Source organism: Falco rusticolus, chromosome 9 (assembly GCF_015220075.1).
Source record: "Falco rusticolus isolate bFalRus1 chromosome 9, bFalRus1.pri, whole genome shotgun sequence".
NCBI lineage: Eukaryota > Metazoa > Chordata > Aves > Falconiformes > Falconidae > Falco > Falco rusticolus.
In genome coordinates, this window is record NC_051195.1 from 21,243,760 (window position 1) to 21,268,574 (window position 24,815).

Genomic DNA, 24,815 nt, shown 5'->3' on the forward strand with positions numbered 1-24,815 from the left:
CTGAGAGAATGATAGAAATCCCACAGTCTTACCAGCATATCTATTCTAGTACTTTGCTACCATTGTGTTTAAAAATATTATTCCAGGATCTAACCAGAGATTTTCCTTCTGTCTTTGGTGTTAGCCTTTTTCTTGTTCTGTGCTCCTGGATGTGGAGAAAAGATTAGTCTGTGCTGTTTCCTTTGCACCTTGGTACGTATGCAGTTAGTGTTCCCCTGTGACTTTTTTTCTTTAGAGTAAGTGGCTCTAGTTCTTTTAGTCTTTCCCCATAGGTCACAATGTCTAGATTTTTATTCATGTTCTTTGGTTTGCTTGGACTCTGCGCAGTTGGTTCACATTTTTTGGACATGCAGAGTGTAAAGTAAGATATAACGTACTAGCTCTACTTATCAGTTCTAGCTACAGTGCAAGGATTAGCTAACATGTAGTGTAAGTTACATTCCTTTGAATGTATCTCCCTTTTTTGCAAAGGAGTGAAAATGTTGACTCCTGTTCAATTCAGTGTTAAGACTAGTGACTGGTTCTTTTCTGCAAAAGTGCTTCCTTGCCAGTTGCTTCCCAGTGCATATTTCTTCAGACTATTACTCTTTTTCAGGTATGGAAATTTGTGGTTCTTTGTTAACCTTCATTTCAGACTATTTCTCAAGATTTTGAATTCTAATCCCATTCCTTATTGTACTGAATTTTGCTGGTCTTTCTGGTTATTGAAACCACATAGTTCAAATTATGACAGAGATCACTGGTAACAGACTGTAGGTATGGTTGCTCCACTGGTGTTGCACTCACACTGTAACTGCTTCATCCAGGTAATGTTTGTCAGACTGGTTGGGAAGAATGTCATTGGAGATGCTTCACTTAATTTGGTCTGCTGAATCTAGTGGAACCCAAATGCTCTTACACTCAAGACAAGTTACTGGTATGACTTGTATGCACCTGGCTGTTTCTATATACCATCATATATATGTTGGAAACAGACTATAATAAGTGCTCTAAAAAAGGTTCTGGTCTCTGCTACAGAGAAGTATTTTAACATCTGCATTTTAATAAGGTACGGTAGAAATGTTTTAATTTATTAAATATGAACTGCCTGGCCACACATGAATATGGGTACATTCAACTTTTTTCCCTTTAATTTCTACAGGTGGATTGAAAAATATTGACATAGAGTGATATTTTTAGTATTCTACACAAAGCTTTTCCACCATTAGTATTGATTTCAGATTTTTTACTTGTCTAGGAAATGGTAAGATTAATGAATAAACTCTGCTTTTTTGTGTTACAGTTCAGTCTAATTAGATGATGGGATTAACGGAAGTGAAGCAGCCACTGACTATGGTGATGGTGTGTCTTTGACAAGGGTATAAAGCAAAAAAAGAAAAAGTTTCTCTGCATGTTCAGAAAGAGAAGGGATAGCACATAGCAATGTTTTTTGCTGAGGACAAGAAGAAAATGGTGGTGACTGTGGAAAGAATAGCAGGGATGTGATGAATATGAGAGGATTATGACCAAAGGAAGAGGCGGTTGGACACATCTTGACTGTAAAGGATCTGACTTTTTCTTCAAGAAATCATGGATAAAAGACAGGAAGTATTTAGAAGCTCAGCAGCAATCATACAAGTTGTTCAGTCAAGAGAATAACGATGCTTTTACTGATCAGGAGTGCGAGATGCTTTTCCATATACTTCAAGTACTGCAAAACTCTCAAATTCATAAACATAAAATGTTTTTCCTAAAGGCAAAAGGAGACAACACTATCAGAAATAAAGCATATTAAGTATTTTCCTTTGGAAAGACAGACTTTTTTATTCTTCCAGGATCTTTCCTTTTCTAAATGTAAGCCTATGAGCAGTACTCTGCATACTAGCCCACAATTTATCTTTTTTTCTCTTGTGCTTTTCTTGTTTTAATTGATGCCTCAAAGGATTAATTGTGCATTCAAACAGACCATTCTTTTTTGTCTTACTCTTTTATTTTTTTTCCCGTGGAGTTTTTTTTTGGTACATTTGAGGCGTGATCCAAATTCCCCTCTGGGCTGCTTCAGGCACTTTTTTTCTCTCATATGTAGGGGGCAGTTTGCTGGCCAGTGTGCTGGGAATGTATGCAATGTTCCTGGTGGGGCAAGCGTTGAGTCACATGGCTGTTCCTGGGCTCTGTGGCAGGTATGCACTGTGCTGCACCAGCAGTGATCACAGATGGCTCCTGCTCCCTGGGTCTTGTTCTTCTCCCACTGATCCTTCACCTTTCCTCTACTGTCCTAACCTCAGCAAATCCACCCCTGGACTTGTGTCAAGGTAGAGTAATTTAAAATTATTACTCTTCCAGGGGAAAAATAAATTATATCAAAGTTGGAGATCTTGAACCGTTTTTAAAAACTCCTTCAGATTGTCTGTAGTAGTGTAAGTTGTTAAGTATTGCCCAATGTTTTCTTTCTGAGGAAAAGCCGTTGTTTCCAGAAGACTGCCCCAATGTCAGACAGATGAACACTGAATCAGTGCCTCGTAGCATTCCCAAGTGATGCAGCAGCTAAGTTGTAAAGTGGACTTGTAATAGTTAATGGCAAAATGTTGAGCTATAGAAATGTTACAGCAGCAATATCTGTCAGAGATCTCTTCTCTAGCCATTACAATACACTTCATAGAGGAAAAGTAACACAAATTTCTTACATTTTGCCTGCAAGAAGAGTTGGTGTGGAAGGGAATTTAACAGCATCTTTTGTAAAAAAAAGTATATTTTAAAAGATTTTGTGCATTGATTAGGGAAACCTGCAAGAATGAATCTACAGAATGTGTTTAGATAATGTGTCATTATGATCACTTGGCCCCTACTGGTAAATCTCAGTGGATATTGCCCTTCGTACACAAATGAACTTCAGTTTTGCATCCAGAGCTTCATTGGCATAGTAGGGCTTGAGATCACTGCTGTGAAACTTGCTGAAACAGATACCCAAAATAGAAAGTAGCAATATTTTAATATTGAAAATCTCCTTTGAAACAGCAAGAGAACGTAATTAATGCCAATCAAAAGTTTTCCAGAAAAAAATATTGTATCAAAATTTTGGGGTAAGTTTTCAAGTGATTACAAGTTTAGATGATAAAAGTAATGACAACGACACAGTATATTTAGACCTCTATAAAGCGTATGACTGAATGATGCATGACATCCCTTTAAGAGATCTGTTCTTAATGCTGTATACTATCTGTCTTAATCTTTTTGAATAAAGCATGATGGCATTGCTAATAAATATGCAGGTGACAAAAGTTGGTTGACTTGCAGGTAAGTTTATGCAGCTAGATGTAGTTCATGTAGCTAGATCTAGGGGATATTACATCTGTGTAACTTAGATTCCTTGAGGGATATCTCATCCAGTTCTTGTACCTAAGGGTGTTCCTCCAGGCTGAACAGGAGAAAAATTGCAAGACTGAACTATGCCATACAGTAAAAAGGAAGGAACTAACTTTGTAGTTAACCTTAAAATAACAAGTCACAAGCTGTGTCAAGTCACTGATAATACAAAGGAAACTTATTAGTAGCTGGTTCTCTAATTCAGCTGGAAAGAAACACAAACCAACAAGCCTTTCTGTCTAGAAATTGAAATCCTGAAACAAGCACAACATTTCAGTGGTGAGGAAAATTAAACACTGCATTTAATTTTAAATTAATTTATCTAGAGGTAGATTCTTCAGGGCTGCTGCTGATCTTTCAGACCATCAGTTAGAAAAGATGTAGGATAGCTGATCCTAGGTGGAAAAATTAGTTAGATGGTGTACCAAAGTCACTCCTAACCCTACAACTCTGTTATGCCACAGATTCTCCAATACTAAAGTGTTGCCGATGTCTTTATTTAATGGCAAATGCACCTAATTTGATATCCTATATAGTTTCACATCAGAGCACTTTCAATGTAATGAACAGTAAGCGAGACCTTCAAAGGAACATTTCAAACACATTCGTGATGTGCATAAAATGCCCAAACTTTTACTGCAAATTTTGTATTGACTGTCCTTCATTGGATGTCTTGTGCCATCGGCAGGATTTTCAATGACAATAGCACATTTTTGTCCCAGAGCTGTATGTCAGCAGTGGGCAAGTCATATCAGTTTGAAGATATTTGAGACAAACTACTAAATACATTGAAAAATGGATGCTTTCTAGCTGTGAATTCTTATTACCTGCAGATCTGACTGACTTTTTCTTGTAATAAAAAATGTAAAGCATAATTCTAAATTCCTGAAGAAACCATTAGTAAAACTTATTAAGCTGAACTACCATTTGCCATGAGAAGTTGAGATGGCCTTAGCTGATTTTTCCAGTTTAATAGTTTTGTATCCTTTCTAGGAGATTTTCATGTTTTAAGCTGGGTTGGGTTTTTTTGTTTGTGTCTCACTGTGTAGGAGGTGGGTTAATACCATAGCTGAACTTTGGGCCTCCAAACATGACCAAGTAAAATAGCATTGAAAATAGCCTAGCGTGGGCAGATAGCTTTGAAATCTCTTTGTATGGTTCCACCAACATCTCAGAAACCAGATTCAGTTCTTTTCAAGTATGTACAAATATTCTGTGGCGAAATGTGGAGTCTTAATTAACAAGTTTTGTCTGTCTGTCCTGTGATTTCTACTCTGCATCCATGAAACCACCTCATTGTCTTTGTTTTCAGCCATTTGACTGTTTCAGCTCTTTAAGTGCTATGGGTTAGATACTCTGTGTTTGTACATACCTAATGCAGCTAGGTTCCGTCTCAGTTAAAACCTTTGGATGCCAAAACAGAGTGGGTAACAGAATCACCACACAGAAATAAGTTGAAACTGTTTATTTTGATACAGATTGTGATGCCTATGGCTTGTAACAGCAATGTTTTATTTGCCATAGGTGTGACAACATGATGCCTCTGAACTTTTCTTCTGCAGCAGACTTGGAGTGGAGAAGAATAGAAAGTATCTTCCTGTCCCACCTGCTGCTTCCAAATTGCTGTACATACTCTAGATTTAAAAATTTAGGTTTCCTTCTCTTGTTCTTCTGTCATTATGTTTTACAGCTGGAATGTAGCTTTCTTAAATTCTTTTGGCTTCTAATAAGATTTACCTTAGTCTGACTCATGTCTTCTCTAAGTCTTCCATGACAGCTTTGCTGTTCAAAATACCACCTTGCTTTTACTTCTTCCTTGGCAACATCTAGCCCACTGACAATAATCCTCAAGGAAAGATATGAAGGAAGCTGAAGGAGGCTCTTGTGAAAACACGTTGTGTCTGCTGGCTGATGAAATGGCTGTGAAGAAAGAATTGGCTTCCTGGTCTGCACATGAGTTGTGTGTGTCCTTTGCTCCTGTTTTGCTGGCAATCCCTAAGTAAGAAGTTGGGGCTGATGCTTAGAGTGCTTCATCTTTTTGCCTAGATAATCTATTTCTCTTGCCACGAAGAAGTGTCATTTCATAAATGTATGAGAAAAAAACATATTACTACAGCTATATTTCATACACCAGTAATTGTGTTTCACTCATAAAAATAAATCATCATTTTCTTCCTCTTTTCTGTTCTTACATGATCAAGAAACTGAGTGCTTGCTTATAAGAATGAAAGAGCTCTCAGCATCTCTGAAAAATCTCAGGTATATCAGAACACTCCCTCCACTATAGGCATTCCGAATTCAAAGGACACTTTGTCAGTGTTGCTCTTTCACTCTCTGGGGAGCACATAGCGAAGGTGAAGATGGAGTAATGCTGGAAGCCACTAAAGGGCAGCCAAGCCAGAAGAAGAGACAAACCTGAAGATGCTAGTTCAGTCTGGGAACTCAGGTCAATCATTCCTATGAAGAGCAGGAGCCCTTAGAAAGGGGTGATGAACAGGGACAAAGAACAAAAGTTGAATGAAGTGTTTTAAGGAGGAAAGGAAGGAAGAAATTAACTCAGCAAGAAATGCAGAGCAGTGTGGAGGATCCTAGGGAAAGAACTGCAACAGAAAGTATAATGATGAATTAATAGACTCGGTAGCATATGAAAGCAGTAGCGAATAAAAAGGAAACAATGCTGCCGTTAGTGTAGGAAATGGAACACAGAAAAACAGAAGAGCACAGAAAGAGCAAAACAAAGGAACAAGCAGAGCGATCTCAAGTGACCCACAGCTTTTGTGTTCGTGAATTCAAGTAAAAGTGAAGTGATTGCTCTGTGTTCTTAAACAGATGTGTGCTGTGGAGAAAAGCAAGACATTCTCAGCAATTCCATTACCTTAATGTTGTTGTCTGCTCTTCCCTGACTTTTTTATGAGAATGCATCAGCTGCTCCTCTAGACTGAAGAGCCAATTTTGAAGGCTCTTTTCCACATCTTAGACCTATATTTTGGTTCCCATATGCTCACCTTCCCTTCAATAAAGTAACAATGAATAGTACACAGCAGTATTTTCTATTTAAGGAATTTATTAATTGAAAGGAGAAAGTTTAGAGCACTAGAACTATTTGCAAGTCCAGGATAAATTTAGTGAACTGTTCAGATGAAAAAGAAGTGACAGAATGAGGTGTAAGGGTAAGGATTTTTTTAAAAAATCATTTGCATTTTGAGATTGACCTAACATTAGAAAAAGGATAAAACAAACAGGAAAAACTGAAGAAAAACTGAAGGTAGACTGTTTGGGTTTAAGCTAATATTATGAGTCCAGATGAGCAAAATTTATTTTCATTTTTGGATTGGCTATCACAACATTTCTCAAGCTGTTTTCAAAACTATTGCTTCTCCAGATAGAAACTTCCATTTTGGAAGTTGGGCATCCTATTTTTTTGGTCTTTGTTTGACTTTAATATTTGCCTATGTTATAAAGCATGTTTATCCTCAGCTTAACAAGCCATTCAGGACACTCTGCAAGTGATTCATCCCCTGATATTTGATGTTCCACCACTGTTTGTGTCAATCTCAAACTTTATCACTAATTATTTTGGTTTTCACACCCCAAGTCACTGATAATAACACAGAGACAACATCCAAACTATATAAAGGCTTATGGTGATTCCTGTTGAAACTAATAGCCTGATGATTGTCAAAACCATCTGTTTGATGTGGGTGATGATAATTTATTTTCTGATGAGTCCCAGCCACTCTGAAAGAAGTGTTCTCACTGCATGTCGTTGCCTGTTTGGGGTGGGACTCTGCACTGTGTTGCACTACAGATCTTTGAAATGCTGTATGACATTCTTTATCTACATTGTTCATTACTTCAGAAAAAAATAAACCATTTACATCCAAAGATAAGAAAGGGGTTTGGGGTTTTTCTGTCATTTCTTGTCTCTATGCAATTAAATAAACTTTGCAAATAATGTATTGCTGAATATTTCTAACCATTTACTGTCTCAGCACGTGTGTAATAGTGAAAAATACCAAATGGTGAAGCTTCTTTTCCACTTTACTTTATTCTTTTTTTCTCCTCCAGTTTGTACATACTGCGTTCTTATAACATGGCTCCTTAATTTGTTGCTGCAGCGAAGAACATGGAAAAAACACACAGTTCTTGAAAACTGTGACCAGGATTAGTTCCCATTTCCTAACAGGTTGTTCTGAATGAAAATGATAATGAATGTTACTCTAGATCAATGATGTATGGGGAAGCTTTGTTACTATTGAAGCCAAAGGAAGTTGTTGCATTGACCTTTCAGTGCCAGGATTTCACTTTAAGAATTAAATTGAAACTGAATATGGATGTAGAGACTTGGGCAATGGCTTTTAGGATTATTTCTATCAAAATCCTGTGTGCCTAGAATCTCTCCTCGGTACTAACAGCTAGGGGAAGCAATGTGTTTTGTGCCAGCAGTATCTTTCAGTGCATTGTCTCTAGTTTTCAGTGCTTTGTGGTCTAGCATCTGTATTGTTTTGTGTCCTGTCATTTATTTTAAAATTATGTATTCCATAGAAGTATTCTTCATGTGTATGCACATCCAAGCTAGCAAATGCTTTTCAGCTCTCAGTATGCCACCAAAGGTATTTGTCTGTCTGGTGAGTTGAGTTGTTGAAAGTAGGAGTTGCTGATGTGCTGCTTAAAATATAGTTAAACTTTTACAAAGAAGATTATATAAAAGATACTGCTGGAGATTAGAAGAGATTCTTTCTGAAGTCATTGTAAGCCAGTAATTGATGGCGAGCTTGCTTCAATAGTTCTCTTCTTGTGTTTTAGAGTTCAAAAGGATATTGTGTCATTTCTTTAGCAGATGTTGCAGGCAACTAAATTGTTTAATTTTTTTGTACAGTTAAGCAAATAATTTTTGAACAGATAGCTTCCATCAATAAACTGATTAGAATATCAAACATGCATCCTGTTTCCAGGTGTGCCAACTTTTAAAGATATGCGTAACCTAAATTTTAAAGGTAACAGTTTTATTTTATTATACATGAAGCTTCTTTAAATAACTACGGTAAGCCTGGATGATTTGGTGCTGAGCTGGCAATCTGTCCTTCAGAAATGTGTGATTTATTTGTGCTAACACTAATAGAAAAATGAAACTTTTTTGTTCTTTTTCCTTTGTTACATTTGGTAATTTCTGTTTCATTGCAGCTGTGCACATCACAGTTGTGGTACTCCCAACACATCCCAAGTCATAGTTTAGCCTGCAAAGACAAAAATAAAGTCTTAACATTGAGTGGCATCCTGTCGTGGCCCTGCTGGCTAGTCAGGCAAAGCAGGCCCTGCATGGTGTGACCAGAGGGCACAGCTTACATGGGGACATCACGCACAATTAATTACACAATGGTGCCACCACATAACAGACTGAAAAACCAACTGAAACAGCAGATCACATTGTAGTCCCTTTGCTATGTTTGTCCCACTTTGTGTAGTAACCTTAAATAGCAAAATGACTCTTGGTGAGTTATTGCAAATTTAATTTAGGATTATTTAGTGGGCTGAAAAATTAAGGTCTCGGTGTTTGAAATCTAGCCACTGGATTTCTTCTTAAAACTGAAACATCAAGAAGAGTAGTCAGTCTAATGCATTATAAAGCAATGTCCAGGCTAGTCTAAAACGTGACAAAGAACTCTAAGCAACCCTATGAAAAACAAAAGTCTAAGGAAGATTTCCAAGTTTAATGTGGATACTCTGCAAAGGTGGTTTACTGAAGTACATTTTGCATATCTTGAGATACGCAAAAATTTCATGATGAGGGAGGGAAGGGAGAGGAGACATTAATTTTCCTGACCATTGCCTGAGACATTACATTTCAGGTGTCTTAGTCCTAGCATTGGGAGGTTGAAGAAATTTGGGAAGAAAAAAGAGTGCGGGAGGATGCTCAATACATTAATATGAAGTAGAAGGAAAACATACTGACAGCATTAGCAAATAAATCAAACAGATGTAGAAGCTGAGTTTCTAAATCTGCTCATTAAATATTTCAAATTTACACTCTCAAAATTGGAAAATAAGTTGACATGTCAATTTATCTTTTTGAACGAACTGTCATACCTGGCATGGTATAAAATTGATAATAAAGAATAAAGTGGTCTGGAAAAGACAATTATGCTTCTTGAATTATTGAAAATGACACTTCGAAAAATTGTGATGTGTCTTTAGAGTCTTTTTTTTTTTTTATCTTTATACCTTGACCGTTTTCTTTATGTTGGATGACAACAATTGCATGTGCTAGAGTGCAAAGAGCTTCCTGAACCTGACTTCTTGAAAAGTTCATTAGCATGTTCTGCTTTTGCTCTGGTGTGGCAGAAGATAAATATGATGAACATCAGCTGTGAAAACATGAAGTCTTGTCTTGTTTCCATCTGCGTGCAGAAGTGAACTGGGGGAGGCTGTGCTGGTCTTGATTTTTTAGTAATTTTTGGAATTAGAAAATTGTGTTTGGTTTTTTTTCCAACAGAAAAAGACAAATGTTCAGATAATTACATGTACTTTAATGTTGCATTAATAAATTGATTTATATCTGTGCGGGGGGTGGTGGTGGGGTGGGGTGGGGAAATGCTTTAGACTATCTGTTGTTCCTGTTTTTAAAATCTGTCCCTTTGAAACTCACATGTCACACTGACCAATCTCTTCTTCAGCCAGGACAACTGTATCTGCCATGGGACTTCCTTTCCCAAAGTTATGGAACAGAATAAATAGTCAATGTTGAAAAAAATATAGCCGCTATCAGTTAAAATTTTGATCTGAGGTGAAAGCTGAAGAAACGGTGTTTGCAAAGAGGTGGGAACGTACAGAAAGTGTGGTGGTTGTGTCTGTCAAGGAAGTGAGAGATGGGTGCCCTGGAGCTGATAAATTCTCCGGCTGTTTCTTTACCCACTTTTGCTTGAGCTGTTCTCTTCCCACCACAGAGGCAGCCCCGAGGAGGCCCCTCAGGCCCCTTCACACGAGGTGAGGCCGGCGAAGCAGGCTGTGCTCGGGGCGCCCCTGCCCTGCCGCCATGCCGCGCGCCCCCGCACTTCACCACCCCCGCGCCCGGCAGCTCCGCCATCTCCTACCGCGGCAGCAGCACCACCGGCTCCTCCGATTGGCTGGCGCGCAGAGATGCCCTTTTCTGATTGGCTGGAGTGCTGCAGGCGGGTGCCACCTGGCCCCCAGCCGGTCGGTGCCGGCTGTGACAGGCTCAAGGCGGCTCAGAGCAGGCCCCCTCACAGCTCACCGTGTCTGTGAAGTGTCTCCCGTTGATGCCCAGCACAAGATGTGATTTACTTTGCAATAAGCTCATCCCTCTTCAGTTTCCTGCAGCAGGGACCCCCTCGCTGTGGAGAAGCAGGTGGGTGTCTGCTGGCAGAAGCGGCTGTGGAAATGGGGCAGCATGGGCGGGCCGCAGGCCTCTGGTTTGGCAAAAAGCAGCTCTGGTGCCTTGTTTCTCCTCTCTTACCTGGGGTAACAGGGCTTTGTTTTTATGACATGGACTTTAGCATATGGAAAGTGCATTTCTTCCATCAGAATGATGTTTCTGACCAGATCAGTTCTGTATTAACAGTCTCAATTGCATTTTATTTATGGGCTGGAGCCACAAAGTGTATGTGGACTCGCACGAAATGCAAGGAGGTATCAAAATACTTCACTCTTAATGAGTCTGTGATGTTATATTCATTACAGGTTTTATAAATCACTTGAGTTCAAGAATGAGACAAATCTGATATTTGATCCATTTTCATATGCCATTTGGCTTTTTCTACCATAATGTCACATTTGTATTGATTTTAGTATTGACTGACTGAAACAGGACAGTCTGAGTTGTGTCATCCTCATACAGGCAATGTGATGATAATAGAGCAAGTAAGAATTAAGATATTCACAGGGAAAATATATGCTGTGAAACAGAGTGTAATTTTGGACACTTAACTGCAGATAGCATTAATGACTTGGTGATGATCACAGACTGTGCAAATAAGTGAGAAAAAGCAGATAATTAAAATTACTACCTCAGCAGGAAAAAGTCACAGGCCCAGCTGAAAAGAACTTAGTCCATAAACGGGTTCAGCTGGGTGTTTTAAAGAGAAATAACTGCAAAGAGGCAAGCAATAGTACAAGAAAGAGAAGAGCAAATGAACTCTCTTTCAGAAAGCAAGGAGATGGATGAGGATCCTGTGGTGAGGGTTGTGTAGTTGGCTGGGTTTTTTTCCCTTTCCATTCCGATTTCCTGTAGTTAGAGCCTTTCCTTAGGATATACAGCTCTTGCTATTGCAAATGTCTGGTTAGAAAGATAGCAAAGTACTTCAGATTTCTGAAACAAAAGTATGAGAGTCTTGTTCGTCGAGCTGTGGAGAATAAGACAGCATAAAATAAAAGCAAGATGAAGGGTTGCACTGAACTGTGGGAAGGTTGGAAAAACAATAAAGGCTGTATTGCAGGTTATTTAAACTTTCTGTAACAGAAAATTGACTGCAGTCAAGATGTAAATAGGCATGATAGCTGTTAACAAAAGGGAAAAATGTCCCTGAATGGGATGTTGAAGGGGAGGGTGAGAATGGCAGTATTTTATAAAAATGACTTTAGAAATGTGTAAATTAAGTGCTGTGAACAGGAAATCTCAAGTGGAGGGGATGAACTTTTTTGACACTTTGTCAATTTGTGATGACAGTCCTCTAGTCAGACATGGTACCCAGCTATACACTGAAGCCAAGATTTTAAATATTAAAAATACTTAAAAATTATGAAGCTGTGTAACAAAATATAGCTCTTTTCAGAACAATAGGGGTTATCACAGGTAGTAACATAAGTTGTATTAATAAAAATGTGGTTTCAGCAAGATGCAAAACATAAAAATTTAATAGCTGTCTGCCTGATTCTGCTGCTTATTTGGTTGACTTGTTCAGCCCCAGTAATACAGACTTTACCTGTCCTCCCACACACACATGCAGGGTTTTTTGCTTCCCTGAGCACTGTCACATGCTGGCCCAAAACCCTGCTCTCGAAAGACAGGGGCTGTGTTACCTCTAAGAGGAACACCTTCAGTTGGTGACAGCTTCTAGTCATGTTGCTGTAGTGTGGTGATAACCATGTAACTTTAACTTGTGCAGTCTTGAAAAGGTCTCAGCCTGGGATCTTAAAAAGCCTTTATGGCAGCTTTGTATCTGCATAGAAATTGCCACTTGGAAGAAACAGACTAATCCATTGAGCACTGAAACAGCATGCAAAAAGAATGTCGTAAGCTCACATGTCCCTATTTTTTAGGCTTAGACATAATTAAATTATATAGTGTAATGACACTTGCATTCCATGACCTTTTAACTGTAATTCTAATATGTATAGCAAGTAAAGGTTGTAATGTTTAGATAAGTGAAAATGTGTATTCTCTTGATGAGTTTGTGAACTGCTTTCACAAAATCTGTACCTGTTTGCACACTACTGCTTGGTCTCGCTTTCCTTCATAAATAACATTTCTGTCATGATTTTAAATGGGATTTTGCCAGTTTCTTAAAACAAAAATGTGATCTTAAGCCAGGAGTCCATATTTCTCCCTTATAGGAATTGATCACCCCTGCAGCGCCACCTCTCTTTAATCCCAGGAAACAGAAAAAGTAGCATAAAGAAGTGCTATGGAGATTCAAAATTATTACACCTTCTGGAGAGATTAATTCACGGTTCAGCATGGGGGCACTTCGTGTCAGCTTTGCTAACAATGAGAGGAATTGGTTGGAATAGGGACTCCTTGGCTTTGAAGCTGTGCTGATGCAAAGAAGAGAATTTAAAATTCACATATATACATAAACCAGTGAAAAAATGGTTCAGTAGCCCAGTGGCTAGGCACCTGCAAGGGAGAGAGCTGTGCTGTTTAGGTCACTGTTCCCCACACTTCCCCCACTTGAGACAAAGAATGATGCATGTAAAATAGAAATGGGTTGCCAGCCTCTATGTATAAGCACCCTTCTTATACCCTGTGTGTTCCTTTATAGTTAGTGCTGGTTTTTGCAATGTTGAGAGTTGATTCTGATCTGCTTCAGTTGGTTCTGAACACGAGGTAATGTTACCTAGATGTGAACTGTGCTGCTTGTCTTCATCATGTTCCAAGGCATGACCTGAAACTCTTTCTCTCCCTTTGAACTAAAAAATACTTTGCTCACTGTCTGTGAGAGGGGGAAATTTTTTTTTTTTTTTTTGCTTTCTGTTACTTGCAAAATACTAAATGGACCTTTGACTTCAAAGGTAACAGGTGACAATGGCATCTGTACTACCTAGCAGGATTTCCTCCTGCAGTTAGTGTTTGTACCAGTGAGCACTTCGTGCCTTGGAAAGGGCACCATGACAGCCCCAGTCCCTGCTTCAGAGGAACTATGCTTCTTCCATGCCCACCTTAAGCACATTTTGTTAAAAACAGTACAAATCAAGAATATTTGAGGGTCCTTGTCATACTTCAGTTTTCTTGAGCAGTAACTTAAAATCCTTGAAAGTTATCATAAGCCTGGCTGATTGGCAATTAGATTTTTCAAAAGGCTGTAATTTCTCGTAGTTCTATTGGAGCACCCAAGCCAGGTTTATGGGTATTAGAAGCAGAGGAGTCTAAGAAGACATGGTTTTTTTCTTGGTGGCTTTCTCAAAAGAATGAATTAGTTTTATGCTGTTTTCAATTCTTCTTTCATCTTTGTCACAGGAATGGATTGGATATTCCTTCTTCAGTAGATTTTTTCTTTGGAGTGTATTTTCACAGGCTTGCTCAGTTCTCACTGGACGTTCCCTTGCTTCCCACATGGATGGTGAAGTTGTAAATAGGAAAGCTGGTGCTTTGCTGAAAGGGTGACTCCTTCAAAATGTAGAATATTGAAAAAGTCAAGACAATTCTATATAGCACTGTGGTTCACTGCATACTGTGGGTATTAACCTTCAGAGACCTTCCAATGCAGCAAAAATTGAAACAAGGGACAAAAGCAATCCCTTCTCATGGCAAGTATTGCAAGTGGGATGGAGAAAGAAAATAACTCTTTTCACATATTAATCATCTTGTCCTTGTTTTAAATAACAAAGTCTGATTTACTATTAGTTTTTAAGTTTTATTTTGGTACTTAATATCTGAATTTTACTTTCAGAGCCTCTGATCAAAAATCAGAATTTAAATTGAGCTTTTTTTCCCCCAACTTTCTAACTAGACAAGAAAAATAAACCCAAAAATTTATATTCCACCACCCAGCCATTGTTTTTCTTCTCTTCCCCCTTCACCCAAAGACAAACATGACGAATTGTTTTGGTGGGGTTTCTTTTGATCAGTTTAGCCTTTAGAAGTTAAACATCAATTTCAAAATTTCTAACTGAAATTAGTTTTTGAGACAAGATGTTTGAAATTGAAAAACAAAAATGTTTTGCTTATTTCAGATTTTTTTTAAGACTTTTTTTCCAAATGCAAAGTATTCACAAATACTTTCATCCATCTGAAACCACTTTTTTGGTGCTTGAGAGCCTTGTTCTGGCCTATAGCCTGCCTGGAGCCTGAGCTATAAGGCATGATATCAACAAAGCTTAGTTAGCTATGTTGCTGTGCTGATGTGCATGGTCATCAGCTATATCTTGTGTCTATGTAGCCATGGAAACATGAAGTATGAACTGCTTACAGCAGGATGAGAAAAAAACCTCAGTGACATGTTCAGTCTCACTAAAACTATTTCTCATGTTCCATCTTACCGTAGTCATTGTTTCCTGTAAGTCTGTAAGAGTCACCTCTGTGGTTGATCTAGTAGTTTATTTAGAAAAACCCAAACCGCTATTTTGCCAAGTCTGACTTCGTCAATGAAAGTTTAATTAAAACCTCTCATCAAGTGATTCTTGTCCAGCCAAATAAGCCTTTTCCATTCATCAGTGCTGTTCAAATAAATACAAAGTGCGATTAAATTCTCAAGGGTTTTATGTTACAGTATTGACTGCTGAATGTTTTTTCTTCAGCCAAATGTGTATTTTGCCCCAGCTGAGTCTATCTGGGGCAATCTTCAGTGTCTGAGGCAGCTAACTTGGCCACTTTCAGCATCCTCCCAGTGGAAAGGCAACATCTTGCATGCCATGTGCTCTGACCCACCGAGTTAGGCGACACAAGCATGACGTTTAGAGCTTCACTTGTAGCACAGATTGAATTCAGAGAAAATACAGAGAGGTATAGAAAAAATCATGGATGTTGGCAGTCTTGCATAAGAACCTGATGCATGCTGAGCTCCAGTACGCACTGACTGAGCATTGGGCTTCAAGTAGTTCTTGTAGCAGGCTGATGGCTGGCTCTGTGTGAGAGTTGAAGCACAAATACTTGGTACTCATTATCCCTTACTCTGCATTAATGACATGACTGAATTCACAGGGTGTGTGGTGAGGTGGTGGCTCCGATGGAGGCACAATGGGCAAGGTTTTCTGTGAAGCTTTCTTAGCAACTGAAATGTTAATTTTCATTCGAGTGTTTTGCAGAGCTGTTGTTAGGTGCATTATGGATAACCTGCAGCTATTCCGTATGCTTATTTTGAAGCTCTAAGGCACTGGGCTTTATATTAGTGTTTGCAATTGACAGCTTGTGAAGTTGGAGAGCAGAATGAGTTGCTGTTCAGGATAAATAGGAAGCATTATTTATAAATAGGAAGGAATAAAATTGACAGCTGGAACAGTGTGAAGAAACCCAAGAAGGGTACTGTTAATAAACTAGCATTAGACTAACCCATTCAACAGAATAAAATAAAGCCGAAAACAACTTGTCACGAGGTGCTGCTTTTCTATGGAAGCAGCAGGGTTTGAAATTCAGACAGGAGATCCTGCATCTCCTCCTATACCTGAAGTGTTAAAATGCAGCCCGGTTAGGCCTTAAATCCCTGGATTTAGACATGCTACACTGTGCAAATACGCCAGCCAAAGACTTTCTAAACATGCTGCTCCAGGTTTTGTGTTGCAGGACTGTAGACAGCAGGGAGTCCTGGTGATTTTGCTTATGCCTTCAGAAGGAATGGTTAAGTGCCATAACTGCTGTCATGGAATGATGAGAGAGTGCTTGAACATGTTTTGTTATTCCACACCAGGCTAAGCAGTCCCAGTCCTCCTACTGAACACACATTTTGGACAGCCCATATGCCAGATTGGGTGCTTCTCTAACCTCGTGCTTACCCCATCTAGTGCAATAAGCCTGCAGATCACTAAACTGGCCCTGCTTACAGCTCTAACTCCTACCAGTTTCTGGGAAAATTCCAGCCTGAGGGAGGGGAAGCTTCCCTTCAATTTGTGTAAATATAAGTAAAGACAGCCAGTTATAAGTAGACACAACCAGTTAGTGAGCAAGAGAAATAACTTTAATGGGAAAATGTACAATTTGAATGGAGCTTCTGCCCACATAACAAAATATTTATCATCCGATCTCAAAGTGATAGCTGCATTAGGAATGTCTGTAAAGAGAGCAAAAATAAATGTATTGATCTGAGACTCATGACTCTTTTATCTGTGCAGCATCTTTTCAATTAGCAGAGTGTATAGTATTTGAAGCTCACCAAAGTTTAAATTATAACAGATATGCAGTATGCGTGTTTTAATTGGCTGTCTTGATTTAAGATCTAGGTAGAGAATCCTGAGTTCCATTTCATAGTATAAGAATGAGACCTGTCCTAAAATACTGCCATTAAATTACCTTTTAGGTACTTACTGAAACTTATCTGTCTTAGGCATGATCTTTATAACAACGCATGGCATTGATTCAGATATTTAACAATGAATTTTTTTAAGTAGCTCTAATTGCAAGTTTTCCTTTTTTGTATTGGAAAGTTATCTGTTCTTTTATTAACTTATTTCTATTATGAAAATTATGTTAGTTGCCTTTTTTATTGAAGATTCTTCAATATTTTTTTGGCAAGGTTAAGATTTTATAAGCAATTTAATTTATTTTGATGGATTTGCCATTAAGAAGAGAAGCATAACTAAGAGGGGCTGGTGACTACGTCTGAGAGTACAGAAAATAAGAGGATGTTATTTGAAACTGTTTAGTCTGAGACATCATTCACCTGTTCTTCCTTGAAAACAATCCGAGGAAGTGGTACATGTCACTAATTTTAGAGGATATGTGCTAATTAGAAATACTACATCTGCTTGAGTCTGTGTCACTAATGAATGGCACACTGTGTTTATTCTGATTCTGGAACATTTTGTTCTTTTCGAAAGAAATTACCTCAGAAATGTGATTTTGTAGATTCTGTAGATATCTACAGAAATTGTAGATACTAGGTTATAAGTCATATTCCAGCAAGATTTACCAACATCACCTGTCATTGTCTTCATCCCCTCATCTGGTTTACATCTCTTCTCTGACCCCGTTCCTATGTGAAAATACCATCTTTTTGTCTTTGTCTTTACAAGCTGTTGGTGATGAATGAGGAATTCTGAAATGCCCTGTCCTGAGGTCATTGAGGTGACTATTGATGTGCCAATACTGTTTCTTAATGATCTGATCCCTCCCCACACTTTTTACACCATCACATCTATGTGGTGGTTTATATGTAGCTTCTTTGGGAGTGTGAATTTCTGTCCTACACCATTCTTGGTCCATGTCACTTTTTGTCTCTGTCTGATGTCTGCAATTTACTGTTATCCAGCCTTGATATTGGGCTGGTACAAGGTGGGGCCAGTTTGAGCATAGGAGCACTAAAAATTATCATACTTACGGCTTCTTTGCTACATAACTCTCTCCCCCATCCCTCAGTTTGTTTACATACTTGGATTTTTATTCCAAAAGCTCCCAGTCTATTTCTTTGTATTTGTTTTTACAGCACCTTTTGTTGAATTGCTTTGTGGTTATGAATGGGAATTTTGTATCAGATTTTATAACTGTTGGGTTACTGAGTCTTGAACTGTAATACAGGTAGATTAACTTCTACTGGGAGAGAGAACTTGTATGGAAAATGAAGGTGCAAGGGTTTTTTTGTGGCTCAGACATGCTGGAGACTTCAGTGTTCCCTCCAACGAACTAGTCTTTGCCAGGATGCTTGAGGGACTGTATAATTTCAGTGTATTCAAGGGTCACTTACCTTTACATCTGCCAGCTTGATGCCCTCACACGTGTTGTAGCTTCTCCCAGTCTGTGTAATTACCCTTCAGCAATACAAGTAATCTTTGTAATACTAAACCAGAAGCTTGGTATCAAAGAAATGCGAGGTATTCCCTGGAACAGGTTGAGCAGCTAGGCAGCCAGCCCTCTGTCTGCCTCTACTCCACCATATCTTTATTATAAATTATACATACTGATGTCCTTTGCTGAGCAAATTTAAAGGAGCTCACAGTGGTCCCTGAGCATATAGAGAATCCCTATTAAAAAAAGAAAAAGAAAATAAACATGCGTATTTTGGAACAAGAAGAAACAATGCAAAAGTGTCATTTTTCATGGAAGCAATATGAAATTATGATCTGAGACAGGAAGGCAGGAAGTTGCCAAGCTGAAATGGTTACAGGGAAGGAAGAAAAACTGGGTTGCTGTACATGGAACAGAGAAAATACTACAAATTGACAGAAAAAAAAGAGTGGAAAGCAAAGGAACAGATGTCCCACTTTGCCATTCAAGAAGTTCACTTCTTTGGCATTTAATCACTAGCTCTCATATTCTCAAACACTAATTCATTACATGTACCATGAAAATTCTCAACTCTTTCTATATGTTAAGTGTGTTATAAATAATACTCATGTAGATGTACACTATATTGTGGAAAAAGCTCCAAAATGTAGAAGTACTATTGCTTACAATTTTTTAAAATTTCTTTGAACACAGAATATGTGCTTGCAAATGCAGTGTTAACCTCTAGCAAAAGCATGAAGCTAGGTGATCTTTTTGGTTATTTTAATATGACCTCACATTTCCAGGTTTCCGTTTTCTCTTTCATCTGGAGACCAAACCAAACAAAAGAAGTGTTTCCATTGCTTGAACCCGTTAAAGCATTTATATAGCTTGAATAGTTGAAAACATTAACATTTACCCATTTTATTTTTAATAATGGGCTAGGAAACAAAGGAATACTAAATGTACATATTTTCTTGTTTGAAATCCAAAATTACATATGAATAGATGGCTGTATTTGCAGGGAGTATTTGTATACAGACATGGGGACTCCTGCAGCTTACGTATGATAACTGTAAGGAGAAAGAGAGGAAGTATTGCATCATGAATGCAGTGCAGGTAGCATTGGCTGAACTTGAGGGCCAGATCAACAGAGACAAAAAATATAATGGTGTAGTGTGAAATGCGAGGTTATGGATTATGCTGATATGAAGTAACAATGGTGCATACCAGGACAAGGCAAATCCCTTGATCTGTTAGTATTTTCAGGGTCCCAACTAGTAGTATCAGGAGGGAAAGCACTTTTAATGTTCAAGCTGCATGTAGCCACTAGAACCTCTTCCTAAATGGTCCTTTACAGAAGTCAAATTACTGCTCACTTTGCTGTGTGGTGGTGTACGTTGCATTTTTTTTTACTTCTGTCTTTTTTCACTGCTTCCCTATTACCTTTCTAAAATTAATGAAGCACAGTGATTTTAGTTTCACTTATACTATTTATGGATTTGCACATGCAATACATTTTGTACAGCAAGATTTATATAGGCTTATTTCTATATAGTTGTATCTTTTGGCCGTTGCCTGTTGATGAACTGGTCTTTCTGTCAGATGTTATCCCATGCTGACAGAGTAATGTGTTATATGTGGTGTGAGACAGCCAGTAATTAGGAAGATCTTCCTGTAAGAATGGAATCATTATATCAGTTATAAAACTGCTACAGTTAGAACTTCATCACTGCATGAAATCGGTATTCATGAGGCTTCATTAGCTAACCAAAGACTTGATTATGGGCTATTGTTTATTCTGGGTAATGGTATTTAACCTGAGCAACTGGGGTTTTCTTATGTAATCAAAAAAGGTATCTAGAATCTCTTTTTCTGAAAACGTACACCCTGTGCTTAACACAGAGGGGAAGTAGTGTAGAACTCTTTAGCAAAGCTTCTCCGTAATAAATTCATTGAGGTGATCAGTCCTGGGTTTGTGAATATGAGAGGTTTTCATTCTGCTATTTTGCTTTGGAAGGGTTAAAATCTCTAAATATGTTTGCTAGAGATTGTTGACTGGTTAGTCAACTTTGACTTAACTTTGAGTACATGCTGATTGCTTATCCATTTTCACAGATTTTGTGCTATGGCTGGAGCTCTGCTCCTCACAGAATCATAAAATGGTTTGGGTTGGAAGGGACCATAAAGATCATTTAGTTCCAAACCCCCTACAATGGGCAGGGACACCTCCCACTAGACCAGGCTGCTCAAAGCCCCATCCAACCCGGCCTTGATCATTTTCAGGGATGGTGCATCCACAGCTTCTCTGGGCAACCTGTGCCAGTGCCTCACCACTCTCCCAGTAAAGAATTTCTTCTTAATAACTTGTCTAAATCTACCCTTTTTCGGTTTAAAGCCATTCTCCCTTGTCGTGTCACTACCAGCCATTGTAAAAAGTCCCTCTTCAGCTTTCTTGTAGGCCACCTTGCATTATTGAAAGGCCACTATAAGGTCTCCCTGGTGCCTTTCCTTCTCCAGGCTGAACAACCCCAACTCCCTCAGCCTGTCTTCATAGAAGAGGTGCTTTAGCCCCCTGATCATCTTGGTGGCCCTCCAGTCTCATTCCAACAGGTCCATGTCCTTCTCATGTTGGGGGCCCCAGAGCTGAACGCAGTACTGAATATGGGGTCTTATGAGAGCAAAGAGGGAGAATCAACTCCTTTGACCTGCTGACCATACTTCTTTTGATGCAGCCCAGAATACGGTTGGCTTTCTGGACTGTCAGGACCCATTGCCCAGGTCATGTTGAGCTTCTTGTCAACCAGCACCCCCAAGTCCTTCTCCTCAGGGCTGCTCCCCATCCATTCTTGGCTCATCCTGTATTGATGCCGAGGGTTGCCCCTACCCAGGTGCAGGCCTTTAACTTAGCCTTTTTGAACTTCATGAGGTTCGTGTGGGCCCACCTCTCAAGCCTGTCATGGTCTTTCTGGGTAACATTCCAGGTAGCCAAAACGGCCAATAGTATACTGGCTTGTATCCAAAAACACTGTGGCCAGCAGGACTAGGCAAGTGATTGTCCCCCTGTACTCATCACTGGTGAGGCCGCACCTCAAGTACAGTGTTCCATTTTGGACCCGTCACTACAAGGAAGACATTGAGATGCCAGAGCATGTCCAAAGAAGGGCAACGAAGCCTGATGAGGAGCAGCTGTGGGAACTGGGCTTGTTTAGTCTGGAGAAAAGGAGGCTCAGGCAGAGCTTATTGCTTTCTACAACTACCTGAAACAAAGCTGTAGGCAGGTGGATGTCGGTTTCTTCTCCCAAGTAACAAGTGATAGGACAAGAGGAAATAGCCTCAAGTTACACGGGGGGAGGATTAGATTGGATATTAGGAAAAATTTCTTCACTGGAAGGGTTGTCAAGCATTGGACCAGACTGCCCAGGGAGCTGGTGGAATCGCTATCCCTGGAAGTTTTCAAAAAACACGTAGATGCGGTGATTAGAGGCATGGTTTAGTGATGGACTTGGCAGTCCTAGGTTAGCAGTTGGAACTGATGATCTTAAAGGTCTTTTAAGACCTCAGTGATCCTATGATTCCTTCCAGCATGTCAACTGCACCACACAGCTTGATGGTGTCAGCAAATTTGCTGAGGGTGCACTCAATTCCAATGTCCATGTCACCAACAAAGATCTTAAATGGTACTGGTCCCAGTACCGACCCCTGAGGAATGTCTGGTGTCCAATTGGACATTGAGCCGTTGACCAGAACTCTTTGAGTGTGACTGTGCAGCCAGTTCCTTACCCACCAAGTCGTCTATCCATCAAATTCATGTCTCTCCAATTTAGAGACAAGGATGTCATGCGGGATAGTGTCAGATATGTTGCTCAGGTCCTGCTCTTTTCTGAGCAGTCTGTACTGAAAGCTTTTTCCTGCTTTCCTCATGAATCACGGTATGTTGATGAGATCAAGACTAGGTGAACAGAAACACAAGGTGATCGAGTGCGAGTGTTATGTCATGGGAAGAGTTGAGAAGCCATATTTAAACTGTGAAGCAGAAGGATATTTTCACTTTTGGAGGTGACTAGGGACTTCCAGCTATCTTGTTTATACAGAAAAACTGTACAAAACTGTCATCCACTCATCTTTTCATAAACATAGGTTTAACACACTTCTCCCTAGGAGTGTCTTAGCAATGACCGGCTATTTCTTCCCTATTGACTTGGTGCATTGAGAAGTTACTACTTTTGTCAGAGCTTATTTCCCATACCATGACTGTGAATTAGAGATCAGTATGTCTGATATAGCTGTTCCCATGCTTTTAGTCATTACTCTACACTGTGACTACTTTTGCACTAATAATGAAAATTTTGTAAAATTTATTGTATCTTTTTATTTGCTTGCTAATACAGTTCTCTGTAAGCTTTATGTGTAAACTTAATCTCCATGAAGAGATTCACAAACAATTTTTAAGGTTGCCTACGTGTCTCTCACTGCATCTGGCTCAGTGAAGCACCAGTAAACTTCAGAAAAGTTCTAGACTCATTCCTGAAATCCTGTAGTACATACTTTTATTTCTCAAAATTGCCTGCATTCAGATTTTAAGACAAATATAACAATTTGAACCGCTGCATATAATAAGTTTCATATTTGATGTTTTTTTCTCCAGTGAATCGAAGATCAGAGGGTGTTAATTTTGCCATCTGGGGGTGCAGCTGATAATTATACCAACTGTTGCTCAGGCTGTAGTACAGGAGTGCTGAACTCTTGATATTTACAAGCTCAAAATGATTTACACATTTAACAAAAGTTTTAGCAGTGTAAGAAGTGTTTGGCAACAGTATACAAGCTAACCTGTGCCCTCTAATGTTATTTCCTTCCAGAAGCTGCCAGTCCTAAACGATTAAACAATAAATCATAACACACTGAGACAACAGCAATCACTGGAGCCATCTGTAAAAGACAGTCTTCTTGAATGATTTTCTTTTATTTCCTGGGCATAGTTTGCTCTTTACAATGGGTTACCAACAAGGGCAGTTGAATTAGAAGGTTTCTGTTCTTTTTAGTAAAATATGTTACTTATAGTGTGTGAGAGTTTGTTTTGTTTTTTTGGGGGGAGGGTTGAAATTTGGAAGTTCATATTCCCACATTACTAGAAGAGCTGTAACTTGAATTACCTCATCTGAAGTAGATAGCACAGTTATGGACGAACAGTTCAAACTAAAAGACAGAAGCTGTTCTGAATTTAGGAACATGCTTCTCATTGACATAAATTAACTTCTCATTCTGATAATGTTACGATATTTTTAAAATTTATATTGTATGAGCATGTATTGATTACCTCCAGGAGAATTACATTTACGTTTCTGCTCATGTCTGATTTTGCAGGTTTTTAGTCAGAACTATAAAACTCTGTAAAAATAAACTTTGAAAATTATTTTAGGCATTAGGATGTTAAAATGATTGTAGTTTTGTATAGGAAGGTATTTATTTGTATTAGTTTTTTTCTTTTTAAAATAAAATTAGATCACCTTAAGTGGGTTTGTTGGGTGATGTGTCCAGTATTTGACTTTGTTTCTCCACTTGTTAAATCTGCCTTCTTAAAGGCAGTGTCTATATTACAAGTGCTGTCTCTGAAACTGAGATAATGGTCATGGCAAAGAGCAGTTTTCAGTACTTATGCTGTGGTCTGCATGTTGTGGCATAGTGTAATTAGAGGAGAAAGTTGCTTTTTTTATGCACATACACACACACTCTAAAGTGCAGCCAAATATATCAGAGGTTTTACTGGGTGGGTACCTATGAGTCCCCACAGTCAAACACTAGGGAATTAATTTATACATGTACAAACTAAGGAGAAGAATAAGGAGCATAATATTAATGTCGTGTCTGCAGGAAATGACATATATTGCTGCCAGGGGTTGAATGGGTGTAATATCATTTTAATGCTTTTCTGGGATTTGTTTCTGGATAGCATACCGGACTTTGGAGCACTGAATGCTCTTCAGCTCTTGAAATGCTGTGAACCCGGTTGCCTTTTCAGTTGTGGTACGGCCTGGCTCCCGGCTTTCAGCACTCTATGATTTGTCTCTCTGAGACATTCTGCACAAGTTGCCACAATACCCCTCTTTTTAGTTCCCCTTCATGCCTCTCCATCCCAGGAGGCCACTGGTACAGGAGTCCTCTGTTACTCTCTGTCTTAAAAGCCACGTCTTTTAAGGGGTGACTTTCACTGGAAATGCTAGTAGAAATGGCATGTGGCTATCTCTGCACCACCATCTCTGCATGCTTCTGTTGTTTATAGTGATGAATGTGAGTGGGTGGCAGGCAAAAGGAACATACATGAAAATAATCAAAAAACCTCCTTGTCTCTGCCAGTGTTGCTAAGATGATCTGTTGAAGTGCT